Source organism: Engystomops pustulosus, chromosome 10 (assembly GCF_040894005.1).
Source record: "Engystomops pustulosus chromosome 10, aEngPut4.maternal, whole genome shotgun sequence".
NCBI classification, from domain to species: Eukaryota; Metazoa; Chordata; class Amphibia; order Anura; family Leptodactylidae; genus Engystomops; species Engystomops pustulosus.
Window position 1 is genome coordinate 99952504 of NC_092420.1, and position 22424 is coordinate 99974927.

Genomic DNA, 22424 nt, shown 5'->3' on the forward strand with positions numbered 1-22424 from the left:
TTCCTCCAACGTCCACCAGGTGTCGCTGCTGCGCTGAAGTTCCCCGAGGTCCGCCGGAGTGCACCATCCTATTCCTGGTGAAGGTAAGCGCGTGTCCCGCGTCACTTTTTTTATTTTATTTTTTAAATGCGGCGGTTTCTCCGAATCAGTCGGGTTATAGTTCGGCCACGCCCCCGATTTCAGCGCCGATGCGCCACAATCCGATCGCGTGCGCCAAAACCCCGGGGCAATACAGGGAAAATCGGCGCAAATCAGAAATATTCAGGTAACACGTCGGGAAAACGTGAATCGGGCCCTTAGTAAATGACCCCCAATGTGTCATGTGACCTGAGGGCTTTCCACGCTCGGATGGATATTTCCAGCCTTGATCACAGCTCAGACATTATTTCCCGTTTTTTACTTGCACCAAATTCCAACTTTTCGCTCTGTTCCCCCCTCCACGTACGCGGCGCGGCTCATACGCCATCCACCTCCATGACTCTACGGAGAAGTGGTTTGTAATAATCTATTCTGTAATAACTCTTTAACCCGCAGAATCAGGGTCAGACGAGTTAGATTGTTCAATTATACATCAGAGGCCGCACAATACATATTCATCCCCAATGAGAAGTGATAGTATTGATGTTCCGCTGGCTCTGGCGAAGCTTCTGCCGCTGAAATATTCATCCAGGGCTCCAGAAAATTTGTTTGTACCGTGTAAAATATTCATTCAAGTTTTTGGTAAAATATTTTGCTTGTAAAGTTAGTGATTCGGCTGCAATGTGTGGATTTTACGTCCTGCTGCAGACCGTCTCCGCGCTGCGCCGCACCCCCCTCATATACTCAATTATTAACCAAAACGCAGGAAAATAATCTGTGTGTTTCCCATAATAATCCGGGAGAAGAAGAAGTGTAATCTGATGACCTGCGCTAATGCCGGATTACAGCACCTGCCTGTTATAGAGCAGCGACGCGGTGATATCAGTCTAGTAATAACCCCCAACATCTTACATCATAAATCCCCTCATAAGAAACTGGTTTTCCTACACAGAGTTTTATTTTTTTATTTTGTGTGTCAGTCCCATCATGCCCCAGGCTGCAGCATGGATATTACATTTACTTTATGCGGAAATGGATTTCTCGTACGCTACTTATCGCCCCCCTGCCTAGTACTGAACTCTGCATGACCTGTCATAGGCGAGGAACAGAAAATACGTAGGTGAGATATTCATTGCTCTGAAAATTAATATAAGCATCACAGATGCACAAAGAATATAACTACTATAATACTGCCCCCTATGTACAGGAATATAACTACTATAATACTGCCCCCTATGTACAGGAATATAACTGCTATAATACTGCCCCCTATGTACAGGAATATAACTACTATAATACTGCCCCCTATGTACAAGAATATAACTACTATAATACTGCCCCCTATGTACAGGAATATAACTACTATATTACTGCCCCCTATGTACAGGAATATAACTGCTATAATACTGCCCCCTATGTACAAGACTATAACTACTATAATACTGCCCCCTATGTACAAGAATATAACTACTATAATACTGCCCCCTATGTACAGGAATATAACTACTATAATACTGCCCCCTATGTACAGGAATATAACTACTATAATACTGCCCCCTATGTACAGGAATATAACTACTATAATACTGCCCCCTATGTACAGGAATATAACTGCTATAATACTGCCCCCTATGTACAGGAATATAACTACTATAATACTGCCCCTATGTACAAGAATATAACTACTATAATACTGCCCCCTATGTACAGGGATATAACTACTATAATACTGCCCCCTATGTACAAGAATATAACTACTATAATACTGCCCCCTATGTACAAGAATATAACTACTATAATACTGCCCCCTATGTACAGGAATATAACTACTATAATACTGCCCCTATGTACAGGAATATCACTACTATAATACTGTCCCTATGTACAAGAATATAACTACTATAATACTGCCCCTATGTACAGGAATATCACTACTATAATACTGTCCCTATGTACAGGAATATAACTACTATAATACTGCCCCCTATGTATGGGAATATAACTACTATAATACTGCCCCCTATGTACAGGAATATAACTACTATAATACTGTCCCCTATGTACAAGAATATAACTACTATAATACTGCCCCCTATGTACAAGAATATAACTACTATAATACTGCCCCCTATGTACAAGAATATAACTACTATAATACTGTCCCCTATGTACAAGAATATAACTACTATAATACTGCCCCCTATGTATGGGAATATAACTACTATAATACTGCCCCCTATGTACAGGAATATAACTACTATAATACTGCCCCCTATGTACAAGAATATAACTACTATAATACTGCCCCCTATGTACAAGAATATAACTACTATAATACTGCCCCCTATGTACAAGAATATAACTACTATAATACTGTCCCCTATGTACAAGAATATAACTACTATAATACTGCCCCCTATGTATGGGAATATAACTACTATAATACTGCCCCCTATGTACAGGAATATAACTACTATAATACTGCCCCCTATGTACAGGAATATAACTACTATAATACTGCCCCCTATGTACAAGAATATAACTACTATAATACTGCCCCCTATGTACAGGAATATAACTACTATAATACTGCCCCCTATGTACAGGAATATAACTACTATAATACTGCCCCCTATGTACAGGAATATAACTACTATAATACTGCTCCCTATGTACAAGAATATAACTACTATAATACTGCCCCCTATGTACAGGAATATAACTACTATAATACTGCCCCCTATGTACAAGAATATAACTACAATAATACTGCCCCCTATGTACAGGAATAAAACTACTATAATACTGCCCCCTATGTACAGGGATATAACTACTATAATACTGCCCCCTATGTACAAGAAAATTACTATAATACTGCCCCCTATGTACAAGAATATAACTACAATAATACTGCCCCCTATGTACAGGAATAAAACTACTATAATACTGCCCCCTATGTACAGGGATATAACTACTATAATACTGCCCCCTATGTACAAGAAAATTACTATAATACTGCCCCCTATGTACAGGAATATAACTACTATAATACTGCCCCCTATGTACAAGAATATAACTACTATAATACTGCCCCCTATGTACAAGAATATAACTACTATAATACTGCCCCCTATGTACAGGAATATAACTACTATAATACTGCTCCCTATTTACAGGAATATAACTACTATAATACTGCCCCCTATGTACAGGAATATAACTACTATAATACTGCCCCCTATGTACAGGAATATAACTACTATAATATTGCCCCCTATGTACAAGAATATAACTACTATAATACTGCCCCTATGTACAAGAATACAACTACTATAATACTGCCCCCTATGTACAGGAATATAACTACTATAATACTGCCCACTATGTACAGGAATATAACTACTATAATACTGCCCCCTATATACATGAATGTAACTACTATAATACTGCCCCCTATGTACAGGAATATAACTACATAATACTGCCCCCTATGTACAAGAATATAACTACTATAATACTGCCCCCTATGTACAGGAATATAACTACTATAATACTGCCCCCTATGTACAGGAATATAACTACTATAATACTGCCCCCTATGTACAGGAATATAACTACTATAATACTGCCCCCTATGTACAGGAATATAACTACTATAATACTGCCCCCTATGTACAGGAATATAACTACTATAATACTGCCTCCTATGTACAGGAATATAACTACTATAATACTGCCCCCTATGTACAGGAATATAACTACTATAATACTGCCCCCTATGTACAAGAATATAACTACAATAATACTGCCCCCTATGTACAGGAATAAAACTACTATAATACTGCGCCCTATGTACAGGGATATAACTACTATAATACTGCCCCCTATGTACAAGAAAATTACTATAATACTGCCCCCTATGTACAAGAATATAACTACAATAATACTGCCCCCTATGTACAGGAATAAAACTACTATAATACTGCCCCCTATGTACAGGGATATAACTACTATAATACTGCCCCCTATGTACAAGAAAATTACTATAATACTGCCCCCTATGTACAGGAATATAACTACTATAATACTGCCCCCTATGAACAAGAATATAACTACTATAATACTGCCCCCTATGTACAAGAATATAACTACTATAATACTGCCCCCTATGTACAGGAATATAACTACTATAATACTGCTCCCTATTTACAGGAATATAACTACTATAATACTGCCCCCTATGTACAGGAATATAACTACTATAATACTGCCCCCTATGTACAGGAATATAACTACTATAATACTGCCCCCTATGTACAGGAATATATCTACTATAATACTGCTCCCTATGTACAAGAATATAACTACTATAATACTGCCCCCTATGTACAGGAATATAACTACTATAATACTGCCTCCTATGTACAGGAATATAACTACTATAATACTGCTCCCTATGTACAAGTATATAACTACTATAATACTGCCCCTATGTACAAGAATATAACTACTATAATACTGCCCCCTATGTACAGGAATATAACTACTATAATACTGCCCCTATGTACAAGAATATAACTACTATAATACTGCCCCCTATATACAGGGATATAACTACTATAATACTGCCCTCTATGTACAAGAATATAACTACTATAATACTGCCCCCTATGTACAGGAATATAACTACTATAATACTGCCCTCTATGTACAAGAATATAACTACTATAATACTGCCCCCTATGTACAAGAATATAACTACTATAATACTGCCCCCTATGTACAGGAATATAACTACTATAATACTGCCCTCTATGTACAAGAATATAACTACTATAATACTGCCCCCTATGTACAGGAATATAACTACTATAATACTGCCCTCTATGTACAAGAATATAACTACTATAATACTGCCTCCTATGTACAGGAATATAACTACTATAATACTGCCCTCTATGTACAAGAATATAACTACTATAATACTGCCCTCTATGTACAAGAATATAACTACTATAATACTGCCCCTATGTACAAGAATATAACTACTATAATACTGCCCCCTATGTACAAGAATATAACTACTATAATACTGCCCCCTATGTACAAGAATATAACTACTATAATACTGCCCCCTATGTACAAGAATATAACTACTATAATACTGCCCCTATGTACAAGAATATAACTCCTATAATACTGCCCCCTATGTACAGGAATATAACTACTATAATACTACCCCCTATGTACAAGAATATAACTACTATAATACTGCCCCCTATGTACAGGAATATAACTACTATAATACTGCCCCCTATGTACAGGAATATAACTACTATAATACTGCCCCCTAAATACAGGAATATAACTACTATAATACTGCCCCCTATGTACAGGAGTATAACTACTATAATACTGCCTCCTATGTACAGGAATATAACTACTATAATACTGCCCCCTATGTACAAGAATATAACTACTATAATACTGCCCCCTATGTACAAGAATACAACTACTATAATACTGCCCCCTATGTACAAGAATATAATGACTATAATACTACCCCCTATGTACAAGAATATAACTACTATAATACTGCCCCCTATGTACAGGAATATAACTACTATAATACTGCCCCCTATGTACAGGAATATAACTACTATAATACTGCCCCTATGTACAGGAATATAACTACTATAATACTGCCCTCTATGTACAGGAATATAACTACTATAATACTGCCCTCTATGTACAGGAATATAACTACTATAATACTGCTCCCTATGTACAGGAATATAACTACTATAATACTGCCCCCTATGTACAGGAATATAACTACTATAATACTGCCCCCTATGTACAGGAATATAACTACTATAATACTGCTCCCTATGTACAAGAATATAACTACTATAATACTGCCCCCTATGTACAAGAATATAACTACTATAATACTGCCCCCTATGTACAGGAATATAACTACTATAATACTGCCCCCTATGTACAGGAATATAACTACTATAATACTGCCCCTATGTACAGGAATATAACTACTATAATACTGCCCTCTATGTACAGGAATATAACTACTATAATACTGCCCTCTATGTACAGGAATATAACTACTATAATACTGCTCCCTATGTACAGGAATATAACTACTATAATACTGCCCCCTATGTACAGGAATATAACTACTATAATACTGCCCCCTATGTACAGGAATATAACTACTATAATACTGCCCCCTATGTACAAGAATATAACTACTATAATACTGCCCCCTATGTACAGGAATATAACTACTATAATACTGCCCCCTATGTAGAAGGATTTTGTGTAGGGGAATACTGTTGTGGAGACGGTTCAGTCACGTTATAGTCGTCCTATCACATAAGGTGTTGGATCCTTTGTTCGGCTTTTGCTCAGCTGAAGCTTTGTGACTTTGTGTTTGTGCCACTTGAGTGATTCTTTGCTTAAGGTTAGAACACTGTGAAAACAGAGAAGATTTTTGACAGAGCGGATTCAGTGCCAGGAGACCCCCCGCAGCAAGTCACAGACTTAGCCCCATCCTCCGCTCACAGCAGGCGGATTCCTCTACAATGGCGCCAGGAGGAGAATCTGACAACGCTGCAGCCATAAGGATCCCCCGCGGAGCCCATTACTCTCTGCCAGGGAGACGCAGACACTGGATAATTAATATTTTGTTATTAATATCCATTGGTGTAGGAGTCTCCGAGCAGCTCAAATCCAGATACAGTCAGATACACCTGGATACACCCAGAGACACAGAGATACATCCAGATACACCCCCATATACTGTACATCCGGATACATCCCAATATACTGTACATCCAGATACATCCCCATATACTGTACATCCAGATACACCCCCATATACTGTACATCCAGATACATCCCCCATATACTGTACATCCAGATACATCCCCATATACTGTACATCCAGATACATCCCCATATACTGTACATCCAGATACACCCCAATATACTGTACATCCGGATACACCCCCATATACTGTACATCCGGATACACCCCCATATACTGTACATCCGGATACACCCCCATATACTGTACATCCGGATACACCCCCATATACTGTACATCCGGATACACCCCCATATACTGTACATCCAGATACACCCCCATATACTGTACATCCAGATACACTGTCACAGGTGTCCCTGAGATCAACACCTCCTCATCCGACTGGCGCGCGCTGGCTCTCGAAGATTTAAAAGGCCAGCGCTCCACTGATTGGCGCTGGTCACTTTCGAGTTTTCCGGTCGGCTGCTCCCATCAACCCCTGGCGGATCTTTCTGATATATTCCTCTAGGAAAGCCTCCTCCCTGCATTCCTTGTGTTCCTGTTCTGCTCTCCTGTTGTGACCCCGGACTTGACCCTGACCTTGCATCTCTGCCACCTGCCCTGACTACCTGCCAGACTCCGAGACTGCCCGCTGAGTTGGTATTCCGACCTTGGCTGCCACCGCGGACAAGTCGTCCTGTATACGGCGGACTCTGGTGAAGACCAGGTGCCACTTAGATTTTGGTTCCAGGTGTTGGCTAGTGTCATGTCCCATGGTGGTCCAGGGGGTTCACTGACCCTGAACCCCATAGCTCCCAACCGTCCCGATTTTGACGGGACTTTCCCGTTTTTCGTACCTCTGCCCCGCGTCACGGGCAGCTACGATATTGTCACGGATTTTCCCCCCAGGTCCCGCTGTGTCCCGGCGCTGTGTCCGCATAGTAAATACTTTGAAAGTCTGAACTCACAGTACAGAATGGCTTCTACAGACATCGGGAGGGAATCCTTTTCAGAGAAGTGTCGGGCTTAGCGCAGAGCAGGGACCACGTCATCAGCTTCAGATCAGTATCTGTCCATATATGGTCACTGCATCTCATAGGGTTCCCCAGAGCAGACATCGGGAGGGAATCCTTTTCAGAGAAGTGTCGGCTTAGCGGAGAGCAGGGACCACGTCATCAGCTTCAGATCACCATCTGTCCATATATGGTCACTGCATCTCCTAGGGTTCCCCAGAGCAGACATCGGGCAGGGAATCCTTTTCAGAGAAGTGTCGGCTCAGCGGAGAGCAGGGACCACGTCATCAGCTTCAGATCACCATCTGTCCATATATGGTCACTACATCTCCTAGGGTTCCCCAGGGCAGACATCGGGCAGGGAATCCTTTTCAGAGAAGTGTCGGGCTTAGCGGAGAGCAGGGACCACGTCATCAGCTTCAGATCAGTATCTGTCCATATATGGTCACTGCATCTCCTAGGGTTCCCCAGGGCAGACATCGGGCAGGGAATCCTTTTCAGAGAAGTGTCGGGTTAGCGGAGAGAGCAGGGACCACGTCATCAGGTCAGATCAGCATCTATCCATATATGGTCACTGCATCTCCTAGGGTTCCCCAGAGCAGACATCGGGAGGGAATCCTTTTCAGAGATGTGTCGGACTTAGCTGGAGAGCAGGGACCACGTCATCAGGTCAGATCAGCATCTGTCCATATATGGTCTCCAGGTCTTCCCCAGACACAAGCTCTTTATATAATTAAATTACATAAAGTTTTGGCCAGGCTGGGATTCGAACCTGGGACCCTCTGCACCATAGACAGGAGCTTAACTAACTGAGCTATAAGCCCAGTGATACAGAGCTGAGGATTTCTGGTAACTAAGACATGTTATCTGCCATTTACACTGACACAGACTAATGCCCTGATATATAGAGAGGGATCTTCTCAGAGATTATTATTGTAATCATTGAGACTATTATTATTATTATTATAAATGTTATTATTTTTATTATTATGGAGATGATTATTAATAATGGTAAAACTAATAATAATCATCTCCATAATAATAATAATAATAATAATAATAATCATCTCAATAATTACAATAATCTGAGAAGATCCCTCCCTATATACCAAGGCAGTATATAGTCATAGTTCTTAGTTACCAAAATTCTCCACCTTGTTAATCACTGAGGTTATAGCTCAGTTGGTTGGGGCACTGTGTTATTATTATACATGGACACTGCAGGTTCTGGGCTCAAATCCCAATGAGGATAATTTTTTTTCTTTTTTATTGAGATGATTTTTATTATTTTAATATGGCTAAAATTTGGGGCGTGGCCAGGGAGTGATTGGGGGTGTGGCTTAGGGGGATCGCCGCGGCACGCGTAGCGTGCCGCCATTTTGTCCCTCTTTCGCTTTTACAAATGTTGGGAGGTATGGAACCCTGATAGTAAGATCGGACCATGGACCCCGCTAAGGTGCTGCTTCTGAAACTGGCTGATCTTGCCACAGTTTTGATCCAGCATTCCCAGCAGATTGCTTTGCAAGTAGAACAGCTGGGTCAAGTCACCGCCATGCTCCAGCAGTTGCTTGTCACCCAGCATCAGCGCCAGATTTCAGCGACTTCTCCTGCGACAACTCCTGTGACTTCTTCAGCTACCTCGGCTTGTCTTCCTGCCGCTGAACCAAGGCTCAGACAGAACCAGTGGCATTCATTGTCAGTCTCCTCTGAGGGAAATCCCTGGCCTGGGCTACCCCTCTATGGGACAGAGGCAATCCAGTCACAGTTCCCCCTCTGCATTCCTGGCATAATTCTGGTCCGTGTTTGAATCTGCGCTAGGGGGACTTGTCCGTTGGAGAGTATGCTGTTCAGTTCCTTACTCTGGCCATGGAACTCTCCTGGAACGATGTGGCCCTGTCCGTAACATTTAAAAAAGGACTCTCTTCTCAAGTTAAAGACGCATTGGCCACTTGTGACCTGCCGTCTACCCAGAGTGGTCTCAACACCTTAGCTAGTGGGATTGACAAGCGGTTCACGGAGCGTCTACCTTGCCTGGCTCCAGCCTTCCAAAAGCCGCTCCAGCCTCCGGCCATACAGTCTGCAGAGGAGCCAATGCAGGTGGACAGAGCCAGACTCCCTGAAACGCTCCAGACAATATCAAGACAATGGGGCACATTTACTTACCCGGCCCATTCGCGATCCAGCGGCGCATTCTCTGCACAGGATTCGGGTCCGGCCTGAATTTATGAAGGTAGTTCCTCCGCCGTCCACCAGGTGGCGCTGCCGCGCTGAAAATCATCTCAATGCGCCGGAATGCACCACCTCGGACCAGGTGAAGGTAAGCGCTTCCCGAGCGACACTTTTTCGGTTTTTAAATGCGGCGGTTTTTCCAAATACGTCGGGTTTTTGTTCGGCCACGCCCCCCGATTTCCGTCGCATGCCGGCGCCGATGCGCCACAATCGGATCGCGTGCGCCAAAATCACGGGGCAATTCAGGTACAATCGGCGCAAATCGGAAATATTCGGGTAAGACGTCGGGAAAACGCGAATCGGGCCCTTAGTAAATGACCCCCATTGTCTGCCTGTACTGTGCCAGTCCTTAACACTTCATTGAGGCTTGTGCGGTCCGTCCCCATCATCCGGGAAACGCCAGCACCTAGGGTTATTGGGGGAAGTGCCCCTAGGTGTTAAAACAACTTCTTCACGCTTGACTATTCCTGTGCTCCTCAGTTTCTGCTGCAGTCCTCCGATTTAAGTTTCAGCTTTTTTGGACTCCTGTTCTGCAGGGAACTTTGTGGATGCTGCTCTGGTCTCCCGGCATCACATTCCGGTGGTTCCTCTCGAGAATCCTCTTGTCATATCTTCGGTCATTGGACAAATCCTTTCCGGTCCGGTACCGCACTGAGCCTTTTATCTCTCTGCAAATAGGAGCTCTTCATAAGGAAAGACTGTCCTTCTACGTTCTGCCACGCTCCACCTTGTCTCTCCCGCTGAGTCTCCCGTGGCTGCAACTCCACGCACTGGACCTTAACTGGAAGATAGGGGAGATCCTTTGTTGGAGACCAGAATGCCTGTCCCGCTGTATGGTGGCGCCTCTTCCAGTCCTGGCTTCCTCCGTGACTTCAAAGCCCTTGGAGCGCCTATCTTCATGTTTGCCGATGTGTTCTCTAAAAAACAAGCAGAGACTTTACCGTCCCTATGATTGTCATGTGGATCTCCTTCCAGAGGTCGTGTTCATCCTCTTTCAGTTCCAGAGACTGCTGCTATGTTGGAGTATATTAACCCCTTCCCGACGCTCGCCGTACTAGTACGGCGCGCGCAGGGTCCCGGTGCATGGAGAGGGCTCGCGGGCCGAGCCCTCTCCATAGCCGGTAAGTCTTTGCTGCATATTGCAGCAAAGGCTTACCGGTAACACCCGCGATCGGTGCTAGCACCGATCGCGGGTGTTTTCACCTCGATCGCCGCGGGCAATGCTGCCGGCGGCTTCAAAGAGATGGCGCCGCATGGGCGCCGCCATCTTGTCGTGGATCGCTGCTCCCCGATGACGTCACGGGGAGCGGCGATCCGTCGCCATGGTAACCTCGGGTGTTCCGAATACCCGAGGCTACTTCGTTTTAACCCATGCATTACAATGTGCTAATTGCACATTGTAATGCATGGGGAGTAAAATCCACATATACTGCCATACTGTAGTATGGCAGTATATGATAGGATCGATCAGACTACCTAGGGTTAAAGTACCCTAGGGAGTCTGAAAAATAGTAAAAGTAAAAATAAAAAAAAGTTTAAAAAAAAAAATTATAATAAAAAAAACCTAAAAATTCAAATCACCCCCCTTTCCCTAGAACTGATATAAAAATAAATAAACAGTAAAAATCATAAACACATTAGGTATCGCCGCGTCCGAAAATGCCCGATCTATCAAAATATGATAATGTTTTTTCACTACGTTTAACCCCGTAACGGAAAATAGCGTCCAAAGTCGAAAAATGGCATTTTTTTGCCATTTTGAAAAATATAAAAAAATTAATAAAAAGTGATCAAAAGGTCGCACAGTCCCAAAAATTATAGAAATGAAAACCCCATCAAAATTCGCAAAAAATGACACCACCCACAGCTCCGTACACCAAAGTATGAAAAAGTTATTGGCCCCAGAAGATGGCAAAAAAAAAAATATATATTTTGTACAGGAGGTTTTCATTTTTTTAAATGTATGAAAACATTATAAAACCTGTACAAATTTGGTATTCATGTGATCGTACCGACCCAAAGAATAAAGTAGACATGTCATTTGGGACGCAGAGTGAAAGCTGTAAAATCCAAGCCCACAAGAAAACGTCACAAATGTGGTTTTTCACCATTTTCAATGCATTTGGAATTTTTTTCCCGCTTCCCAGTACACGCCATAGAATATTAAATACCGTCACTATGAAGCTACGCAGAAAATAAGCCATAACACAGCTCTTTATGTGGAAAAATAAAAAAGTTATAGATTTTTGAAGTTGGTGAGTGAAAAATGGAAGTGAAAAAACTAAAAAAGGCCAAGTCGTTAAGGGGTTAAAGAGAACATGCAGAGAGGCTTTATACGCAAATCCTCCTCTCCTGCTGGCACAGGCTTCTTTTTCGTGGCCAAGAAGAACGGCTCCCTCCGTCCTTGTATAGACTATCGTAAGAACCGCTACCTGCTGCCATTGATCACGGAGCTCTTTGACCGTCTCTGCATTTCCAAGGTGTTCTCCAAGTTGGATCTGCGGGGGCTAATAATCTCATCCGGATCCGCAAGGGTGAAAAGTAGAAGACAGCATTTAACACTTCTAAAGGACAATGCGGCTATCTCGTGATGCCATTTGGACTATGTAATGCTCCAGCTGTCTTCCAGGAATTTGTGATTGACATTGTCAGTGATCTGCTGTATACATGTGTCGTGGTGTACCTAGACGACATCTTGGTGTTCTGCCCTGACCTCCAGACTCATCAGTCCCACGTACGGCAAGTTCTTGATCGCCTCCGGGCTAATTGTCTCTACACCAAGATGGAGAAATGTCAGTTTGACCAACGGAGCCTTCCATTCCTCGGCAATATAATCTCCGACAGAGGTCTCCAGATGGATCCTGCTAAACTGTCTGCAAGTCTACAGTGGCCACGTCCAGAAGTCTACAAGCCATACAGAGGTTCCTGGGTTTGGCGAACTATTATTGGCAGTTTATTTGGCATTTTACCACTCTGGTGTCCCCCATTGTGGCGCTCACCAAGAAGGGTGCCAACCCATGGGCCTGGCCCTCGGCGGCTGAAGATGCCTTCTCTAGGTTGAAGTCTGCCTTTGTCTCGGCTCCAGTTCTCTCCAGGAGTGACACTGAGAAGTCCTTTCATCTTGAGGTTAACGCATGTTCAGTAGGTGCAGGGCGGTGCTCACCCAGAAAGGTCCCAAAGGCCGTACTCTCACGTGCGGTTTCTTCTCTAAGACTTTTTCCTCCGCAGAGAGAAATGACTCTATTGGAGATTTCATTTTACCTGTGTTCATGAATATTTTAAAGGGGAGCTGTGATTGGTTGCCATGGGCAACTAGAAATATTCTGACTTTCAGACAGCTTGATAAATCTGCCCTATTGTGTCTGACCGAGGGCTCCAGTTTGTGCCCAAGTTCTAATGTTCCTTGTGTAACCATTTGCAAGTATATCTGCTCTTTTCTTCTACCCACCACCTTCAGTCAAATGGTCAAGTAGAACGGGTGAATCAGATTTTGGGACGTTACTACGTCTCAGCCTGTCAAGACGACTGGTCCTGTTTGCTACCATGGGCTGACTTTTCCTATAACTCCCTAGACTTTGGGTCGACTGGACCAGCGCCTTTCTTTGTGGTCTATGGTCGAAACTCTCGTCCTCTTCCTCTGTCTACTTCTTCGGAGGGTCCTGCAGTAGAGGAACTGGTACAGGATCTCAGACCCGTCTGTCTCTTCTCCGAGCCGCAGACCTCACCAAGACCTAAGCTGCTAAGAAGCGTTGGACTTCTCCTGTTTTCTCTCCAGGTGATAAGGTTATCCTCCAGATATGTCCGGCTAAAGATATCTAGCTACAAGTTTGATCCACGCTTCCTTGGCCCTTTTGAAGTAATTAAAAGCATCAATCAGGGGTATACAAGCTCCGCCTTCCGCCTACGATGCGTATCCCGAACTCCTTCCATGTCTCCCTCCCGAGACCTGTCATCCTGAACCGCTTCTCTCGACAATCTCCTCCTCCTGCTCCAGAGGCTGATTCCACAGATGTCTACGAGGTAAAAGAGGTACTGGACATGAAGACCGCGAGAGGAAAGCGGTTCTTCCTCGTTGAGTGGAAGGGATTTTGGTCCCAGGTGTCGGCTTGTGTCATGTCCGTGGTGGTCCAGGGGGTTCACTGAGCCCAAGCCCTGACGTACACACATATATATCTAGATAGACCCAGTGTAAGGGATTAGGTCCGGGATCGTCGTCTCCTGGGGTAGATGGGCACAATTCACCAGCACACAAGTAACTTCACTGTCCACACTGTGCGACTTGGGTATTACTGACCGCAGCCAGTTTTATTCGGCAGTAAAAACAAAATAAACAAAACAGCAAAAATAAAGCCTAAGCCTCTCCGGCACTAACTATACATCGAGGTTCCCTACCTCACCAGGTGCTGGCCTACTGCCAGGCACCCCAAAAACTCAGTAACAGTTCACTGCCACAGCTCCACAGGCCTTTGACGTAGCCTGTCTCTTCCCCAGGGTGGAGCCATTGTGGAAAGTCTGCACCAGGTAGTTATGCAGGACTTCCAGCTGGATGCAAATGAATCCTCATTAGTGGCAAAAACACCCAGCTTTCCCACATCCATCCAGCAACACACTCAATCTATACCCAAAATCTACTGTAGTGGCAGCTACCCTGCCACATATCCTCCCCCCCTGATAAAGGCCGTAGGACTTTTTCACATAGATCAACCCCCCTCCAGGGTCAAAGTTCCTCCATTGCGGTATAGTTACATTTGGAGTCACTCCTGCCACAAATGTCACATATGGGGATTTTGGCCATGCATGACTAAGCCTAAGACTTTTCTTTTTCTTCATGGGCGGTGCACCTACTGGATTCTTTCTCCTTGGTGTCATTTTAGAGGACAAGACAGCCCATGTTTCCATCTCACCACTTCGGTCTTGAAATGTCTGGTACACCTTTGTCAGAGGTAATGTGTGATCTAGTAGATTCTCCTCTTCTGTCACACCTTTACTGGCCATCTTCTCTTCATACGAGTGAAGCTCACCTCTACAAGTAATAGCTACCGGTACCTTCAGGATCTGGAGTTTTTCCAGATCAGTCCGCCGTTCCTCCCCAACGGGCACTTGCAGGGTTCTTATCGGGATCTTACAATCACCTTTTTGGAGACCACCATCCACAACCTCAATTACCATTTTAGGTTTTTCTGGATGTTGCTTCTTCCTACTGCTTTTCAAATCATCACACAGGTGACTCACTTCTGTCAGACTCTGAACATCACAACCATCTTCCTTGCCATCTGCTTGTAGTAGATTGGTATTTAAGCCACTCATCACCTGGAGTTTGGGGTTTACTCTTGCCCCTGTACCTGGATCATAAACTGGGTTACCAGCAACAGCGCCATTTGGCAGATTCAATTCTTCCAACAGTTTACCTCTGGGTTTATTAGAAGGAGTGGAGTGGAATGGAGGCAAGGGTTGTTCTGCTTCACACCCATGTACTGCTGTGGTCTCCACTTTAAGTTCCCTCACCGTATCTTCATAGTCTCCACAATCAGGATCCACCTCAGCAATTCCATGGGTTGTAGTCTCACTCGCACCCTGTTCATACACAAACTCAGACTGCGTGCAATTAAGCATCATGCTTGGCTTACAGACCTGTTCACATTGGTCAGGTTTCAGCCTGGTCACCTTTTTGCAAGATTTCTGGTGCAAAATACTGTTAAAACACTTAACAACCCCACATTTCTTGCCTTGGAACTTGAATGCGAGCTGGATGCTCATATGTACCTCTTTAAGCTCCTTATCATGGGACAGACGATGCAAAACATCAATCATGTCAGTATGCTTCTGCAACATGTGCCTCTTTGCTGCAGCTTTTTTGGCAAAGCGAACATGGCAGACCTGGCATTTATAAAGTTTTACACCCGAACAACTTATCCTATGACTTTTCAGTTTGTATGTGACTTTTTTGGCATTGTTCACACTCACATTTGTAAAACAAGTCTCCTCATAATATTTAGGTGCAGTAGATCTCTGGTTGTCATCGGACATTTTACCTTCTTGGTCATCAACCAGTGACTGAAACTGTGGATCGTCACATTCCACAGAGTCTGGGGTACGAAAGCATTTAGTGGAACATATATCAGTAGGCCAAAACACATTGTCAGCCTTATAGACCTCAAGCTCATCCACAATATTGGCACTTACAGCCATTTGATTAAGGCTCAGTTCGCACTCATGCAATTCAGAGTTATCAGTGCTTACTTTACTCTGAGCTGGAAGGTAACCATGGTCAATATCATTTACATTGGCTTCACACAAAACCATTATGGTAGCATTGCCATCTTGGTTGCCATTAGCTACAGCATGCTTATCAGTGTTGCCATCTTTGGCATTACAACCCACAACCTCTAGGGGCACACTTGAGCTAATCCCCTCATTACAATTGGCTGCACCTTTACCTGCCTGTTCACACTCTGCATTTACCTGAATAGGTGGTAAGATACAATCATGGGTTAAAGGCAAGTTATTCACAAAACATGACATTACTTCAGTGTCAATTTCAGTACAAGTTATTGCATGCAATTCATTCTTATCACACAGTCCATTAGACTCTACAAGTCCCAGCTGTACAGTCTCATTCTGTGGGTTTAACCCATCTTGGTCACCGTTCAGATTGCCAGACAGTGAGACTCTGTCCACCATCACCTCAGGGAGTTTCCTCTGTGACTTCTCTGCACTGTCTCTTTTGGACTGTTCTACGGAACACTGTGCAGGAGGCTTTTCCCAGGAATAGGCAGCTTTGGCACCATTTGGGATACTCTCCCACAGCTGCCAGAAATAAGCAAAGTCTTTGCCCAGTATGAACTCGACCTCCAGGTCTGAACAGAGTTCAAGCTCATGAGTCACAGCCCCAAAGCCAGTTTTAAACTCAATGCATACAGTCTTACCCGTCCCTGGTTCACTCCTCAGAAACATCAAGATGTCAGGGTGCACTCTTGAGACATCCTGAAGACAGTCCAGCTCCACTGACAGCTGGATTCCACCCACCAACAACTCACATGTCTTATTTGGCATGTTCTCCGGCCTCCAGACTTGAGGACAATGAGGTGCACAGACATCCACACATTGGCAGCTCCAGCATGGCTCCTTCCGCTGCACAGATGGGACAGCCACATGCTGCCACTGATGGTTGCCCCTAGCAACCACCTCTTTGCGCTGCAGTAGAGACCTTTTCACACTAGGCCATTTGGTAGCAGGACATCCAGCCACACAACAGTCCATTTTAAGGCATCTGCATACCTGATCCAGTTGGTTGTCCTTGGCAACAGCACACACCATTTTTCCCACTGGATTTGCAGACACTTCACAGGCTCCTTGGACAATGGAGCGGCATCCGCTTGGCTTGGCAGGCCTCCTAGCAGCATCAGGCAGTGTAGGGCATCCGCTTGGCTTGGCAGGCCGCCTAGCAGCATCAGGCAGTGTAGGGCATCCGCTTGGCTTGGCAGGCCGCCTAGCAGCATCAGGCAGTGTAGGGCATCCGCTTGGCTTGGCAGGCCGCCTAGCAGCATCAGGCAGTGTAGGGCATGTGGGTGGAAACACTCCTGAAGTTGTAGAACCTCCATGTTGTCTAGAAGTCTGTATATCCAGGGACCGCTGTAGTTGCTCCCATGCAGACTCACGTTTCACTTCAACCTCTGCCACATCACTTTGGGAATAACCTTTCAGTATTTTAGGGTCTTCATCCCACATCATCTGCCACAAGCGCCTCTCAAATTCATCCATTGGACCCATGGCAAGAATTTAAGCAAAACAGCAACAGTCTCTGTACATCTCTCTCCACAGAGACAGACTTTCTATTTAGGCTTTTCGCTGCCCCACAGTGTTTCCAGCAGCAAACACCAGTCTCTGGGTCCGTGTCTCTCTCCTCAGACACCAAAAGCTTTAGAGACAGTCTCACACATAGGGCTACTGGCCCTTTAAATCCTGCTGCAACACAGTTTTTGTGCTATATTGTGCCATAGCATACCTCCACCATATGTAAGGGATTAGGTCCGGGATCGTCGTCTCCTGGGGTAGATGGGCACAATTCACCAGCACACAAGTAACTTCACTGTCCACACTGTGCGACTTGGGTATTACTGACCGCAGCCAGTTTTATTCGGCAGTAAAAACAAAATAAACAAAACAGCAAAAATAAAGCCTAAGCCTCTCCGGCACTAACTATACATCGAGGTTCCCTACCTCACCAGGTGCTGGCCTACTGCCAGGCACCCCAAAAACTCAGTAACAGTTCACTGCCACAGCTCCACAGGCCTTTGCCGTAGCCTGTCTCTTCCCCAGGGTGGAGCCATTGTGGAAAGTCTGCACCAGGTAGTTATGCAGGACTTCCAGCTGGATGCAAATGAATCCTCATTAGTGGCAAAAACACCCAGCTTTCCCACATCCATCCAGCAACACACTCAATCTATACCCAAAATCTACTGTAGTGGCAGCTACCCTGCCACACCAGATACATCCGTATACACCCGGATACATCCATATACACCCGGATACATCCAAAAACAACCGGATACATCCAGAAACACCCACATATACCCAGATACATCCATATACACCCGGATACATCCATATACACCCGGATACATCCATATACACCGGGATACATCCAGAAACAACCGGATACATCCATATACACCCAGATACATCCATATACACCCGGATACATCCAGAAACAACCGGATACATCCAGAAACAACCGGATACATCTGGAAACACCCAGATACATCCAGAAACACCCACATATACCCAGATACATCCAGAAAAACCCGGGTACATCTAGATACACCCAGATACATCCAGAAAAATCCGGGTACATCCACATACACCCAGATACATCCAGAAAAATCCGGGTACATCCACATACACCCAGATACATCCAGAAACACCCACATACACCCAGATACATCCAGAAAAACCCGGTACATCCATATACACCCAGATACATCCATATACACCCAAATACATTCAGATATGCCCAGATTATAAATCTTTAGGGCAGAAATGTATTATCTTGGGGACTAGTTGTCACTTACTGTTCCATTACACATAAGATACATATACACTTATTTCATCCATCCTGTAATTCTTGCCCTCTATTTCTATATTTCTATATACTTCTATATACTATCGCTCCTGCTTGAATAAACTGTGAAATCTAAACCCTTTAGTGAGTGAGGAGTTAACAGCTCTGACATGGACATGGTAATCCATATTAGAGCAGACAGTGTACGATGGTGCGGTATTTACTGCCTTCCTAAATGACCCCTGTCATGTTTTACACCCCATATACACACATTAATCTCATGGTATTTATGAGGACAATAAACCACAGTAAATATCACAATTTATGTATCGAATGGAACATTGGCTGCCAGTAACAGGGCGGTGATCTATGGCAGCGCATTTACAATATGACGGTATTATAGGCGGGGGGGGGGGGGGCGATTAGGTGTAAAGGACTTTTACAGGACAGTGGAGAAGTACACAACCCCCTTCATAGAGCAGGTCTATACATATTTCGGAGGATTTGTTCCTCATTGTCTCCATATGTATCATGTGACCTCCCTTGCATATGGTCCTATAGAGAAGACCAGGCCCCCATGATGGCGCTGGGACAGAAGAGGGGGCGGACTATTATATTATGATGTAATATGAAATAATTCTTCACTTCCCTTATTTGCTAATAGTTTAAGTGGGGGTCCTGCACAGTTAGGGGATGGTGTGACATTCTGGACCCCATAAGGTTACACAAGATCAATTAGTTGTTTTGATAGACGCTCAGATTCCGGGAGGCACAGGATATGAGAGAGTCATCCGCACTACCTCCGGTATGACACAACACTCTCCCACAACCCTGAACGGACGGTCTCTGCTTTCTCTCTCCTGTCAAGCTTGGTAGTCTCTGCCACCAGCTATTGTTATATGTAAGCCCAGTCCATAAAGGATTCTATTGGGCCAGAAGCCAACCCAAGTAGCATATAAATAACCAGGACAAGGACGTGGGGATTCATGGATTGAGATCAAAGAACAACATAGTTTAAATGTATATATTTAAATGCCTTAAGGGCAGATTAGACAATACAATACTCATATGGGAATATATCTACAGCTACCAGAGTATAAATTACGAGTACAACATGTGCAAGCAATTCAATGAAAGAACATTACCTTGTACTGCACCAATGGGGAAGGTCAGTAATTGTAGATTGTTCCTGCTCTGATGTTCTGATCTGGTGTTGTAATAATCCCCAAGTAAAGAACAATGGCCAAGGGGGTGACTTGCTTTAATGGGTGGTTAAGACACACCCTTCAGCTCCCAGGTGGGTTCTAGAAAACCTCCTACCTGGACCAGACCCAGGACCTCCAATGAGTTCTAACTTCTTTATGAGAGGTTATGGACTATGGTTCTGGTGCCATCCAACGCATCCAGATCTCCAGTATCGTCTGCAACTGGAAATGGCCCAGTTACTCTGCTCCCATTGAGAGTTCTGCATATCTCATCATCCAGGGCTACATTGTACCGCAGTGTTGCTAGAAGACTTTGTGTATGGAGATATGTGGGCACTTGGTATATTGGTATTATCTGAGCACTATATGGTGGTCTGGCACTGCTACTTATGTATAATCAATGTTTATTAGAAAGGAAACAAAATGGAAGAAGACAGGTAGGTGATGGCACTACATGACTGATCACGCAGGATCAGAAACATCATAGATCATATATTCACTGAAATATGGGGAGAAGGGTCATAACACAGAATGTCACGGTTACAACTCCCTTGTGCCATCCCAATCAGTAAGGTTATTATTGTGTGAAAATTAACAAAGGGTTAGATGAAGAAAGGAAACAAACATTTAGAAAAAAAAGGGGGGGTACAAGGGACAGGGAGCCCGCAAGGCTGCACTCTCGTGGTCGGGGGTGCCAGGGTGGCGCTCTATGACATGAATGGCACTGCTACTTAAGCCTCTTTTCTGGAGTTATTCCTGCAGAATTTACTGGTGTTGGACATTTTATTTATCATGGTAGTGTAATTGAAATGAAAGTTTCATGTGTCCAGCTGTAATTCTGAAGAGAGAGGACATAAAATTTACCAAAAAACGGTTGTGACCCATCCAGACCCATCCAGTTGTCTTTTACTACTTGCCATCTCTACTCTAGATGGTAAGTGACAACTTGGCGATGTTACCTTTCTGCACCAAACTGAGAATAAAACCAGGACAAAACAAAGGCGGAAGGTCAAACAAATGAGGGTGAAAACAAAGAGGACGACTGAAAACAGGTAAAGAACCAAATGCCACATAAGGAGGTGAGCAAAGAACAGAAGCTTTAAAGCAAAGCAACATGGTTTACCCTAGCACGGTCCTCAAGAGAAACAAGGAAGAGGGCAAATGAACTTGTAATGGGATATCAGAGTCCCGGTCCAGGGGTGATTGGAACAACTCCCCCCCCCCCCCTAACTTCTAAACCAGACAGAAAGCAGACGAGTTTTTCACCACAACAAGCTTAACCATCTGCAGCCCAGAAGAAAATCAACAGGAGACAGACAGAAGTGTTGGAATTCAGAAAGACAGAGAGGATTGAAATAGGGCAGTGTTCAAACTAGTGCAAGACCAAAAGCAATTGGGTACCAAATCATAGTTAACAGAACTGTCTCTGCTGTACTGTCTCTGCTGTACTTTATAGAGGAAGGCGCTGGAGCCTGAACAGACATAGAGTAAGGATGACCAACACTTGGAAGACACAGAACATGGATGGTTTATACTTTGCTACAGGACACTAAGGCTCCAACATAAAGATCCACACAGTACAGTGTAACTTGAAGTTTCAGGGGCCCAAATTTGTACCAGGCCCCCAACTACTACACAACTGGTCTCCTTGTAATGGAAAGAGGCACCTTATAGGCCCCCTAAGGCTCCTGGGCCCAGGTGACCACAACCCCTAAGGTTACAACAAACCAACATAAGGTCCTCCCTGGTTCTATCATCTCCAAGTGCTGATTTATTTATCATCTGGAATTAGTATTCATTTCCCATTTCACACCCAAAATGTTCAGTGCTCACTGGAAGTGACATGAGATCCCGTGAGTGACCGGCCGGGTGTTTCATTATCACATGGAAACATTATTCAAATGAGCAGCAGAGACGTCGGGAATCGCCCATCGTGTTACATGAGGGAATATCGCGGTTAAGGAGAGTAAAAAGCAATTAGTCTCCATGAATGTTCCGAGCCCCGGAAGTGC